The 11,016-nt window shown below is 40.0% G+C and overlaps 1 protein-coding gene across 3 annotated transcripts in view; it reads right to left on the bottom strand.

The window, feature by feature from the left end:
* Positions 1-9,912, bottom strand: part of SMAD1 (SMAD family member 1) — a 77,114-nt gene extending 67,202 nt beyond the window's left edge. For 2 of the 3 annotated variants that reach the window (XM_008578625.1, XM_008578626.1), the window contains exon 1: positions 9,722-9,911. The gene's annotated coding sequence lies outside the window, so the exon portion shown is untranslated. Of the gene's footprint in view, positions 1-9,721 lie in introns of all 3 variants that reach the window. The other variant, XM_008578627.1, reaches the window with a different exon arrangement.
* Positions 9,913-11,016: the final 1,104 nt, after the last annotated feature.

Here is an 11,016-nt window from a genome sequence, read left to right as displayed (position 1 = left end):
CCGCCGAGGGTTCGGATCCCACGTACAGACCGGTTCCCGCTCACTGGCTGAGCGAGGCGTGGGAGTGACGCCGAGGGCTGCGGTCCCGTTGCCGGTCCCCGGTCCGGTACGGGGGCAACACTGGGGGTTGTGATCCGTTGCCGGACATGGAAAAACACAAAAGACAAAAAAAAAAAAAAAAAAAGAAAGGACTTCAGGATGGGGAAGGGATGGTGGCAGGCCAAGTGGTGATCCTGTGGGTGAGATTTAAAAGGCTTTTCCCCCCAACTTTTAAATATTTATAGATCATTTAAAAGAAAGACAATAGTGACACAAGATGCAAACAAATTCTGATTCTGTCTAGTAGCTAGGTAAGAACCCACTTAATGCTGAGGTAAGAATGAATACAATTCAGTTAGGTAAGGAGCCTACCAATAACCAGCAGACTTATTCCCTTACAGACAGCATATGAAAAGCCTTTTAAAACCTATGACCACTAACTACTATACTTAAGAGAAAATCTGGAAAATGAAATGCTGATGCCTAAATTTTTTCTTTTTTAGAAAATTTTATAAGAAGTTTTACTACATGCGGAAACTTCTCTCACTTTATTTTACTACCTCATAAACTAGTCCATCACAATAATCAAACCCATATTCCAAGACCATCACTGTGTCTCACATGAATGAGTAAATGCCACTATAAAATCTAATACTCAGGTGGGACAAAAAGAGATCTATTTCAACATGCTCTAGGAAGCATTGGTGTCTTTAAGGTTCATCAATCATGCCAGTTGATTGAGAAACTGCATATAACTGATAGCCCCTAAAAAGCTAGGAATACCTCCCGTTCTAATAAGGAGACTCCTAGCCCAAAATCATGTCATGGAGGGTAATAGGGTAATAGCAAGGAAATAGAATGGAGAAGGCCTGGCTTTTACAACTCCAGCTTATATCTATATATCTTGTACTATAGATTCTCTTAGGTAACTAGGAAATTTTGGCTTCCTTTCTTTCAACGAGAAAAGCCGTCTTCCGAGACTGATACCTCCTGGTCCACAAACAGTAACACAATAAAGTAAAGGAGAAGATGGCAGGATTCCTCATTCCAGTGAAGAGTCTAATCCAGGACACAGCAGAACATTTTATGTTTATTAGTAGTTTGTATTTCATTTGTTCCAAATGGCTTGTTCATATCCTTTACCATTTTTTTTTTCTGTTGGGGTGGTGTTTCCTATTGATTTAAAAAATTTCTTACAAAGAACAATAACTTGTTACAAATCTGTTATCTGTCTTTCAGGTTGTGTTGGTTTGGTCACATAAATGCTGTCAAGTCTATAAAAATTTTCCATTATGGTTTCTGCTTTTGGAGGCACATTTAGAAGGGCACTGTAGCTGGCTGTTAATACCCCCTCCCATGAAATGGCATAAACCCATCTCCCCCTTTCCTTCTAACACAATGATAAGAATTCATGTCAGAATCTTTCTGCACCAAGCATGTATTGCTTTTTTCTTTTTTTAAAAAGATGATCAGTAAGGGGATCTTAACCCTTGACTTGGTGTTGTCAGCACCATGCTCTTCCAAGTGAGCAAACCGGCCATCCCTATGTAGGGATCCGAACCCATGGCCTTGGTGTTATCAGCACCCCACTCTCCCAAGTGAGCCACGGGCTGGCCCTAAGCATGTATTGCTTTAATGAAAAAAAAAAAAAGGTTTTGTTTAACACTAATGAATGCTATAAGAAAAGCCATAGATAAATTCAGAATACTTATTTTTAAAGGCTTTGGGCAATTTAAGTAACTTCTTTAAATCATTAAAGGGATTGTTCTCTTAAGTTCAACTACTACACTGTTCTTAAAAACCTTTATCTAGAATTGTCAGGGAAATGCTCTATCTACAAATTCCCAAACTTGATATTTCACAATTTCATTACCAGCATTCCCACTGCTTAATTCTTTTCAATTCATTTAGTCATTAGATTACTTATAATCTTTGACTCCCTTATCTAGACTGGACTCAATACTGCCCTCATTAACATTCTAGACTCTAAAAAACATTGATTTTTATAAACAGCTAACATTTTCTGAACGCTTATTATGTGCTGGTCCTATGCTAAATCTTTTATGTATCTTGTACTTCACTTACTATAGCTGTACCCTTCCCTCCCATTTTAACAACTCTGAAACCAGGAATTCTTACAATTAATGGTATGTCATGTTTAACAGTTTTTTTCCCCTCAATAGTACATGAAATAATGTCTTACAATTAGTAGCATCTTAATTAGATGAAATATGGAAGCATAACTCATTTCATCTTTGTAGCAATCCTCAAGCTAACACTATTATCTCTATTTTTCAGATGAGGGAGGTACAAAAGTTAATGGTAGCTTTCCAAGATTATAAAGCAAATAAGTGTTGGGGCTTTGACTTAAACCCAGGTAATCTGACTCCAGAGCCTCATCTCTGAACCCATTTGCTATTCCTAGGCCTATCAGGCCACAAAGTCCTACCAGAAAGTAATAACAGTTACCTAGTCTACTGTTCTCCATAGATTCCCTAGAAGACTACCTACAGTGCTTCTTTCAAAACTTCTCTAGTATTCTTAAACCTCCCTTACATTTGCTGATTCCCCTACCTCACCACCCCAATAAAGGGACTTGCCTCCAACAATGCTGGGAAACAACACAAGCTGGCATGAGCTCTACCATGTGCCTCCCTCTCTAACTCAGATCCATTCTGTTTCTTTCGTAGACAACTCTTCCCCCTTACCACTGTCAATATTTTGTCACCTGTACTCCAGATCACTAACTCCTTCATCTTTGACTGCTTTCTGTCCATTAACTTCTTTCCCTCAACTTTCAAATATGAAGAGGTTTCATCTATTTTCAAAAACAAGTCACTTGAGAGAAGATAAGAATCTATTTCTCATTTCTTAACAACTTAATCTTTCTCTGCAACTGCATTCACTTGGTTATCCACCTTTTTCTCCCTCACCCTGAACCGTACATTTCCTCCTCCAAACCTATGTCTGGAATCTCTCTTTCCATGGCATGCTTGTTTCACCACTCCTCTGATCCCACACCTTTCTTCCAGTTCCTTCTTTTGTCTACTTCAAACATGCCTTTTCCTTCTACTAATTCCTAATTGTACCTACAATAGAAGACTCAACCCACCAGGACTGTTTCTCTCTTCATGGTTCTCTCAGAATACCCAGTAGATGACTGCCAAGTCTACTTGTAAAGTTCCAAGCTCTCCCTAAACTTTAGTTATATATCTCCAACTAGCCTACAGAATACTTCTACTTAGATACCACACCTTAAATTCAACATGTCAGTTCTAACGCACCATCTGCACAATCCTTCTTTCTACAACCAGTTTTTCCCTATTCTTAAGTAATGGCTTTATTAATTTTCCAGTCTCTGAGGTTAGAAACTCAAGGATAATCTGGGACATTTCTCTCTTTATAATCACCAAGTATTCATGGTACCAGAGATTTACCATCACCCCCTCCAATTCAAACTGCATGTTCAAATACTAACTTCCCAATGCTCCTTATTCTGGCACTCTAAGGCCCTCAAATTCTCACTCCAACTTAACCTTTCTGAACATCTCCTCCACCCCATCATACTGGTCTCCATCAGAAATACCCACTGAGGTCAGGCATTGCTGCTCACTCGCCTCTAAATCTGTGCTGTTTAATATGATAGCCACATATGATGATTGAAACAAATTAATTCAAATAAAAAATGCAGTTCCTCAGTTGCCCTAGTCACATTTTAAGTGCTGGATAACCACTTGTGGCTATGGCTATTGTACTAGGCAGCACAGATACAGAACATTTCCATCACTGCAGAAATTCTATTGGACAGTGCTGCTCTAGAGATACTCAACACTCATGCTTATCTCCCAAGTTCCCTATGCCACTGCTCTGCCTAGAAAGTCTCTTTCCCTTCTACCAATGCAAACCCACATGTCCTTCCATATCACGTGGTCCTCATATGAGTTATAAACTACTCATACTACCTTGTAACAACTCTTACAATGTTGGCTCTGCCTAGAAAGTCTCTTTCCCTTCTACCAATGCAAACCCACATGTCCTTCCATATCACCGTGGTCCTCATATGAGTTATAAATATAAACTACTCATACTACCTTGTAACAACTCTTACAATGTTGTTGCATTTAACTTTTCATTTGTTTGTCTTCTCACTAATTATTGAGACTCTTAGAACTAAAGTCATGGAATAAATGAAGCACATACTTATTACAATACTACACCAAAATTATCAAATAAGGGCATTTAATATCCCTCCTCCACTAAAAAGTTTTCTTTTGCATCGAACAAAAGATTTTCCATTTAGCTAACTGAATAATAATTTAATGTCTAATTTATAATAGTTGAAAGATAATTAGTTCCCCCTTTTCTTTTCCAGCGTGTGTGAATGAGAAAAGCTATAAAGGTCTGAAATACTTCCACTTTTCATAAGCACATCACAAAAAAAACCACAAAAGATAGACAAGGGGAGAAAAATGAAAAAATGGTTCCAGTAACTATACCCTAACAATCTAAGATTGTAGGGAAAAAAAATCTATAGTACAACAACCCTAAAATTAAGGGGGAACTAAAAATAAACATTAAAAATGATGTAAAAAAATATATTTTCAAATGAATAAATACAAGGATTCTTCAAAAGTTCATGGAAAAGTATGTATTACCTTTTAATTCTATTTTTCCATGAGCTTTTTAAAGTACCCTCATGAATCTCATTATCCTCCCCTTCCCAAATATGACATGGTGAATATTCATTTACACCCTGAGCTCAAAAGCAAATAGATGCATAATTAACGGTTGTGTATATACAAGTGTTCTTTCTTTAAACTTAAGCTTGTTGTCTAGAAAAAAATTAGTTAAGAAACCAATTCACCACGCCATAGACCTGGGTTCTTACAGAGAATAAGGATCCTTTCCAAACACTAGGTAAGGACTAGTATCACCATGTAAGGACTTTTTAAACCTTAGAGAGTTTGATACTTTATTTTCAAGAGGGTATCTTCTCTATATTCTGATTTTAACTTATTAATAAAAATTAAAAAGATGCTAAACTGTTCAAACACTACAGTTCCCAATACCTTCCTAAAACTCTGATGCAGTCACTGGAGTTGAACTGTTTAAGAAAGTTTTGGCTTTTCCTGACTGAAAGATAGCTTCCCTTATGAAAATGAATGTTCTAGAGGGCCTGCTCATTTCTGCAAGTCAGCCAGCAACAGTTGTAAATGTTACTTTTCTGCCTATGGGACTAGCTGTGCATCTCTAAAACCAGCAGCATCTTAATAATGCACACCAAAATGAGTATTTTAATTCAGACTTTAAGTAATTACATTCATGCTACTTAGTTTTCTAGTTTTGCCTTTTTTTCCTTTTTAAAGAAAGCTATAACAAAGTATGTGTTAAAAATACTTCCGGCATTTTTGCTGCAAATCAGATGATAGATCATCAGATTAGACTGAATATCTGTACTACCAGATAACAGCAGAAAAGCATATACAGGGTGAAGAGATTTCAGTCTGAGGCAAAGAGGAGATGCCCCTATTTGTTATCAAAGCATGCCCTTCCATCTCAGTACCAAAAAGTAAAACCACACATAGAAGTACCATAACATTTCATTAACCTCAAAGTTATTTTATGCTTAATCCTGATTTTCTTCACCTTTTTATATTTAAAGTATCTTGTTTTCTCCTCAGACCTTTCCAACTCTCTCCCTACTATCCCCTAATTCCTTCCATAAATAGCCCAAACTTTAGCTTTTGGTTAGAGACGTAATTTGTCATTGAAAGTCAAAAGAGGAGACTCATGTCTTTCTCTGTATGTCAGGACTGCCTGATGTAATTTGAATTTTGTCCAATCTTGGATCTCCCATTTTCTAACAAGGAGCACTGATTATGAATAGGGCTTTTCTTTTCCATCTCTAGAATGAAAAAAAAAATCAATTTTAATCTGTAGAAAACAAACATCTCTCTACAGTTGTCAGACTTGATTCCTACATAGCTCAAGGTTAAGTATAAAAAATCAGTATCACGCCCCAAAATTCTTCTTTCCTCCACTCCCCAAATTACACTGGATATGCTGAGACCAAAGCCTCAGGAACATAGAATGGTAGGAAAACACAAACAAATGGACACTAAATAACACTAAGAGGGATCCAGGTGCTTGGCTTTCCCTCTTCCGAATAGTAGATGGATAACTTCAGACAAGTGAGTTATTTTCTGTGGGCCTCAGGTTGCTCATCTTGATATGAACCGACTGGGTTAGAAAATCTTTAAAACTAAATATCTCTATTCTGTATAAAGGAAATTATAAATGTTAGTGTTTATAAAAGCACTTGGGAAGACAGTCCCATGGATGTACTTCACCTGAAAAACCATGCAATTTTTGGGGGTACTTGAGTATACACACAAACTCACCAGGGTATATGAACATTTTTGGATAGGAGGAAGGGGGAGTAAGGGGGAAGACAGAGGATCCACAGTTTCATCAGATTCTTAAACAGTTAAGAACTGACCAAAAAAAAAAAAAAAAAGTTAAGAACTGAGCCATAAGACATTACAAAAAAGTAAATCTTTAAAAAAAAAAAAAAAACCCTAAGGAATTTGCAATAAACTAGTCTTATCTCAAGGTGCAGTGTTTAACAGCTCAGGAAAGACAGACTAATTTTGATAAGATAGATAAATTTAACTGCTAGAACTTTCCTCATCAGTACCATCAGCTTGTGATTATATAAGAAAACTCAAGAGAAAAGTGGCAGAAATAAGGGGGAGAGAAAACTAATTTGGCCTTGAAATGCATTACTTTTATGTCAGATTTATTTTTCAAATCATGTGCTGCTTAAATAACTATTAACACTATTTTTCCTTTTTTAGACACAATAGGACAACAGGAGAAGACAGCCCAGGAAAACACAACAGAGAACAAATTTGTCTAAAGGCTTAAAAAACAAAAGCAAAGTCATGTCTATACTGACACAGTAAAGCACAGCAGAACAATGACTATTTGGGTATTCTAGACAAAAACCCAAAAAATATAGTTAAGAATGAGACTCTCAAGTCAAACTGCCTTATTCATATCCCAGTTAAGATTGTAAGTCATAATCACTCACTAGTTATGAACCCTAAAGCAAGACACTCAATCAGTCTGGCCTTAGTTTCTTCACCTGTAAAATGTGGTAACAACAGTACTTAGGTATGTCTCAAGGCTTAAAACATACTGTGTGCCTGGCACACAGTAAAAACTCAGAAAAAAACAGCTACAATTATTTCTTCTATCCAATGCTCTAAATCAAATTAGGACCCATGACACTAAAAATAAGATCTACAGAAAAGTCAACCGCATCTTACCTAGCAGCTTCAACTGTGACTTTCAAACTGTTTTTTATTTTAACAAGAACAGCTAACTAGTAGTAAAATTAGTTGATATATATCTTTCTTTGACCCCACAAACTCATTACTAGAGGTAACAAGTGAGGAGAGGAAGGTAGTAAAAGAGTGCTGGGGCAGCACCGTCTAATAGAACCTTCTGTGATGACAGAACTATTCTATATACACACTATCAATATGGTAGCCACTAGCCACAGGTGGCTTTTGAGCACCTCAAACGTGGCTAGTGCTGTGAAAATGAATTTTTATTTTTATTTAATTTTATTTAATTTTATCTTAAATAACCACATGTGGCTATGGCTACCTTACTGGACAGCACAGCCCTAGATGATCGATAAACTGAATAAAAATCGTCAAAAATTTAAGGAAAAAACTAGGATCTTCTTTGAATTGAATTTTTATTTTTATTTAATTTTATTTAATTTTATCTTAAATAACCACATGTGGCTATGGTTACCTTACTGGACAGCACAGCCCTAGATGATCGATAAACTGAATAAAAATCGTCAAAAATTTAAGGAAAAAACTAGGATCTTCTTTGAACTGTTCATAAGTTCCATTCAAATATCTTTGTTTTCAGTGGAGGCCTGATAACTATGACTAGTTAAAGAAATAACATGTCAGCAGATAGATCAATACAATGCAAACTCAGTGCTAATAAAAGGATCAGAGATAAGAAGTGTGTGGTCCTCGGATATTTTAGAAGGTCCCTAAGGCCAAGTTAAATTCAAGCTCACATGAAGCATGATTCAGTACATAGATCAGAGCTGCAAAGGTCCTTACAGCACCCCCAAAGCACCTGTTTCTGTACCATCAAATGGAAAGATACCTATACAATGCAGACTGAACAACTCTGCATTTATTGTCAACACCCCCCCCTCCCCCAAGTTCATGGTTCTGTTAGCCTTTCCCTCTTTCAGAAACACTAGCGATCTTGGCCATCTCAGCCTTTCCACTATAAACAAAATTCATGTACCACCCATATCTGGAGTATAACGCCAGGCTCCTGTTTAGCTGCCCCTGTAATATGGTTTAATTATGATGACTGAACTAATAGGCTGACATCACAGACTTTTACAGGCTGACCCCATGTCATTCTGATGTATCATTTTGCACCAGTTCAGTGCTGTAAATCAATTTAAGATCTCAGGCAGGTTGAAAAGGCTGGTAATGATGCTTTCTCTGCTGTCTCTGGAGACTCTACATTATACACAACTTACATTATTTATAAAGCTTCAATGATGCCTCCATTAGCCTTGTAAGGCTACACAAATGAGATCTTTTATACACACACAACTTGGCCTTGAATATGTAGGCTACTGCAGCTTAAATATGTTAGTCTAATTACACTCAAATTTATTCTTTTTCCAATCTACCAGGTTATTAAATTTTATCTCTAACCCAGAATTGCTAGAAATCAAAATTATAAACTGAAATTTAGTTTTTAACTAATAAATTTAGATGGGAAAATGAGGCTTCCTCTTAATGCTTTAATAAACTTAGGAGGAAAAAAGTTACTTAAATTCTGAGAGATATAAGAGGTTAACATTTTTAATTGCCTAAAAACTGTCATTTCTTTAAAATGCAAAGGTCATCAGCTCTTCAAGGGTATAAAACCTAAGGACACCGCAAAAGGAAAAATGTGTATGGTTACGTACCTATGGTTGTAGGGGTCAAAACTAAACCAAGGACAAATCTCTACCCTCAGAAGAAACCAGATCCTGCTTGGATACTCTAGAGGCTCTGGCACCACCCACCTCCAGAAAATCACCTCACGACCCTAGTTACAGTTTCCTAAGAATTGCAGTATTACAGAAATGGTACACTACCTGCACAGAAATATCAAATGACTGCAAATGGGAAAGAGGGAGGGAGGGGGAGGACAAACACTTTAATCAGTCCAGCATATTTAGGCCTGGCACTTACATCAGAGTAACTGATGCAAAAATATGTACACCAATTGAAACTGCTGGGGCAGTGAACGTTGCTTCTGTCTCACTTTTTAAAAAATAGTAGCTCCAATACACCTCACCTACCTCCAATACAATTTAAAGCGGTCATTCTAAACAAGATGAAAAATGAACATGGACAGGGATCAGTGTTCCTATTGTGTTACTAAGGTGTGTGCATGTTATCCACGACAGGCGATTAGAGAGAGATGTTCTGAAATAAGGGTATTCTGTGATTGAGCCGCTGAGAGTTTCAGCAGCAGAAAGACATAAGAGATCATCTCACATACTTTGAAACTTCAGATACAATGGAAAGACGAGAACAGGAGGGGAAAGAAAAAGGCCGAATGTCATAGCACTCACGAAAGCGATGCTTCCTCGGGAGACGGTTCCGAGTCGGGCCTCAATTTTCAGAAGGAAAGCGCCTTGCACAGTGTATTTAAAAATCGCATGCGCCTCAAAATAAACAAAAGCCGCAGCTACTGTAGTTGTGAGATCTGGCAGGCATCTGTTCCTCCTCCCTTCCCGAAGTCTAACAAGGAAGCGCTCTCCCTTTAAGCCTGCATACATATGCAGCGACTCGAAAAACAAGCCCACGTCTCTCTCTCACACCCACCACCCCACCTTCCCACAGACACCACCCCGAGAAACACCAACAAAGACAGGGCGCAGAGTAAAAGCACAGTTGTTCCACCGCGAACTCACGAATCCACCGGCACTGAGGCAATCGAATCCGGTAAAGGGAAAGGAATGAGGCGACACTCGGAGACACAGGGGGTGTAGGCGGAAGAGAAACAAACAAAAAACACCAAAACGCGCCGCCTCCACCGGCACTGAGGCAATCGAATCCGGTAAAGGGAAAGGAATGAGGCGACACTCGGAGACGCAGGGGGTGTAGGCGGAAGAGAAACAAACAAAAAACACCAAAACGCGCCGCCGCCAAACCTTTGAATAAATTAGAGGGAATCTCGGTGCGAACTTTCCTTGACCTCGACCCCAAAGATTACCGTTGGGGCAGAAAGGGGAACCCGTGTGGGACACGGAGGGCTCCAGGACACCGAGTGTCCCCCTCCTGCGAGACCCGCTCCGTCGGGCTCGTCAAGGGCAGCGCCTGCGGCCGTCCTCAAACCCCCGCAAGGGTCGCCCCGGCCAGCGCTGGACACAATGGGCCCGCGGTCCAGCCTCGGCCTGACTGCAGAGAAGGAAAGCGAAACGGGGAGCGGGCGGAGGGACAGGGCTGCCGGGTTAGTCCCGCTACGGGCAGGCCCAGCGGCGAGGCTCGGGGACGGAAGAACGCGGCTTCCCCACCGCACACCCAACAAAGACGCGAGGGGAGCACCGGCCAAGTCCAGCCGGGTCCGCTAGGCGCGAGGGAAAGACGAGGTGGCAGGTTCGCTCCTCACAGCGGCCGGGAGGCGCCATCATGGTGGTGGGGGTGGGGAACGGTCCGCCCCACGCGGGAAAGAGCCCCCTCCACGCCGCCGGCCCCGCACGACCGCGGCGGTGGCGCTGGAACGCTCAGGGCTCCGGGGGGAGGGCGCGGACGCAGCAGAGGGAAAGTTGGGTTCGGTTCTGTTTCGTTTTACCGGGTTAGCGGCGCGCCCGTCCGCGCGGGAGCATCGCGTGGCCGGGCGAGCGGGGTCCCGCGGCCTCGGTCC

Source organism: Galeopterus variegatus, unplaced genomic scaffold (genome assembly GCF_000696425.1).
Source record: "Galeopterus variegatus unplaced genomic scaffold, G_variegatus-3.0.2 Scaffold1731, whole genome shotgun sequence".
Lineage (NCBI taxonomy): Eukaryota > Metazoa > Chordata > Mammalia > Dermoptera > Cynocephalidae > Galeopterus > Galeopterus variegatus.
Note: the sequence above shows the minus strand (reverse complement) of the source record. Positions and strands in the feature narration are given on the sequence as shown.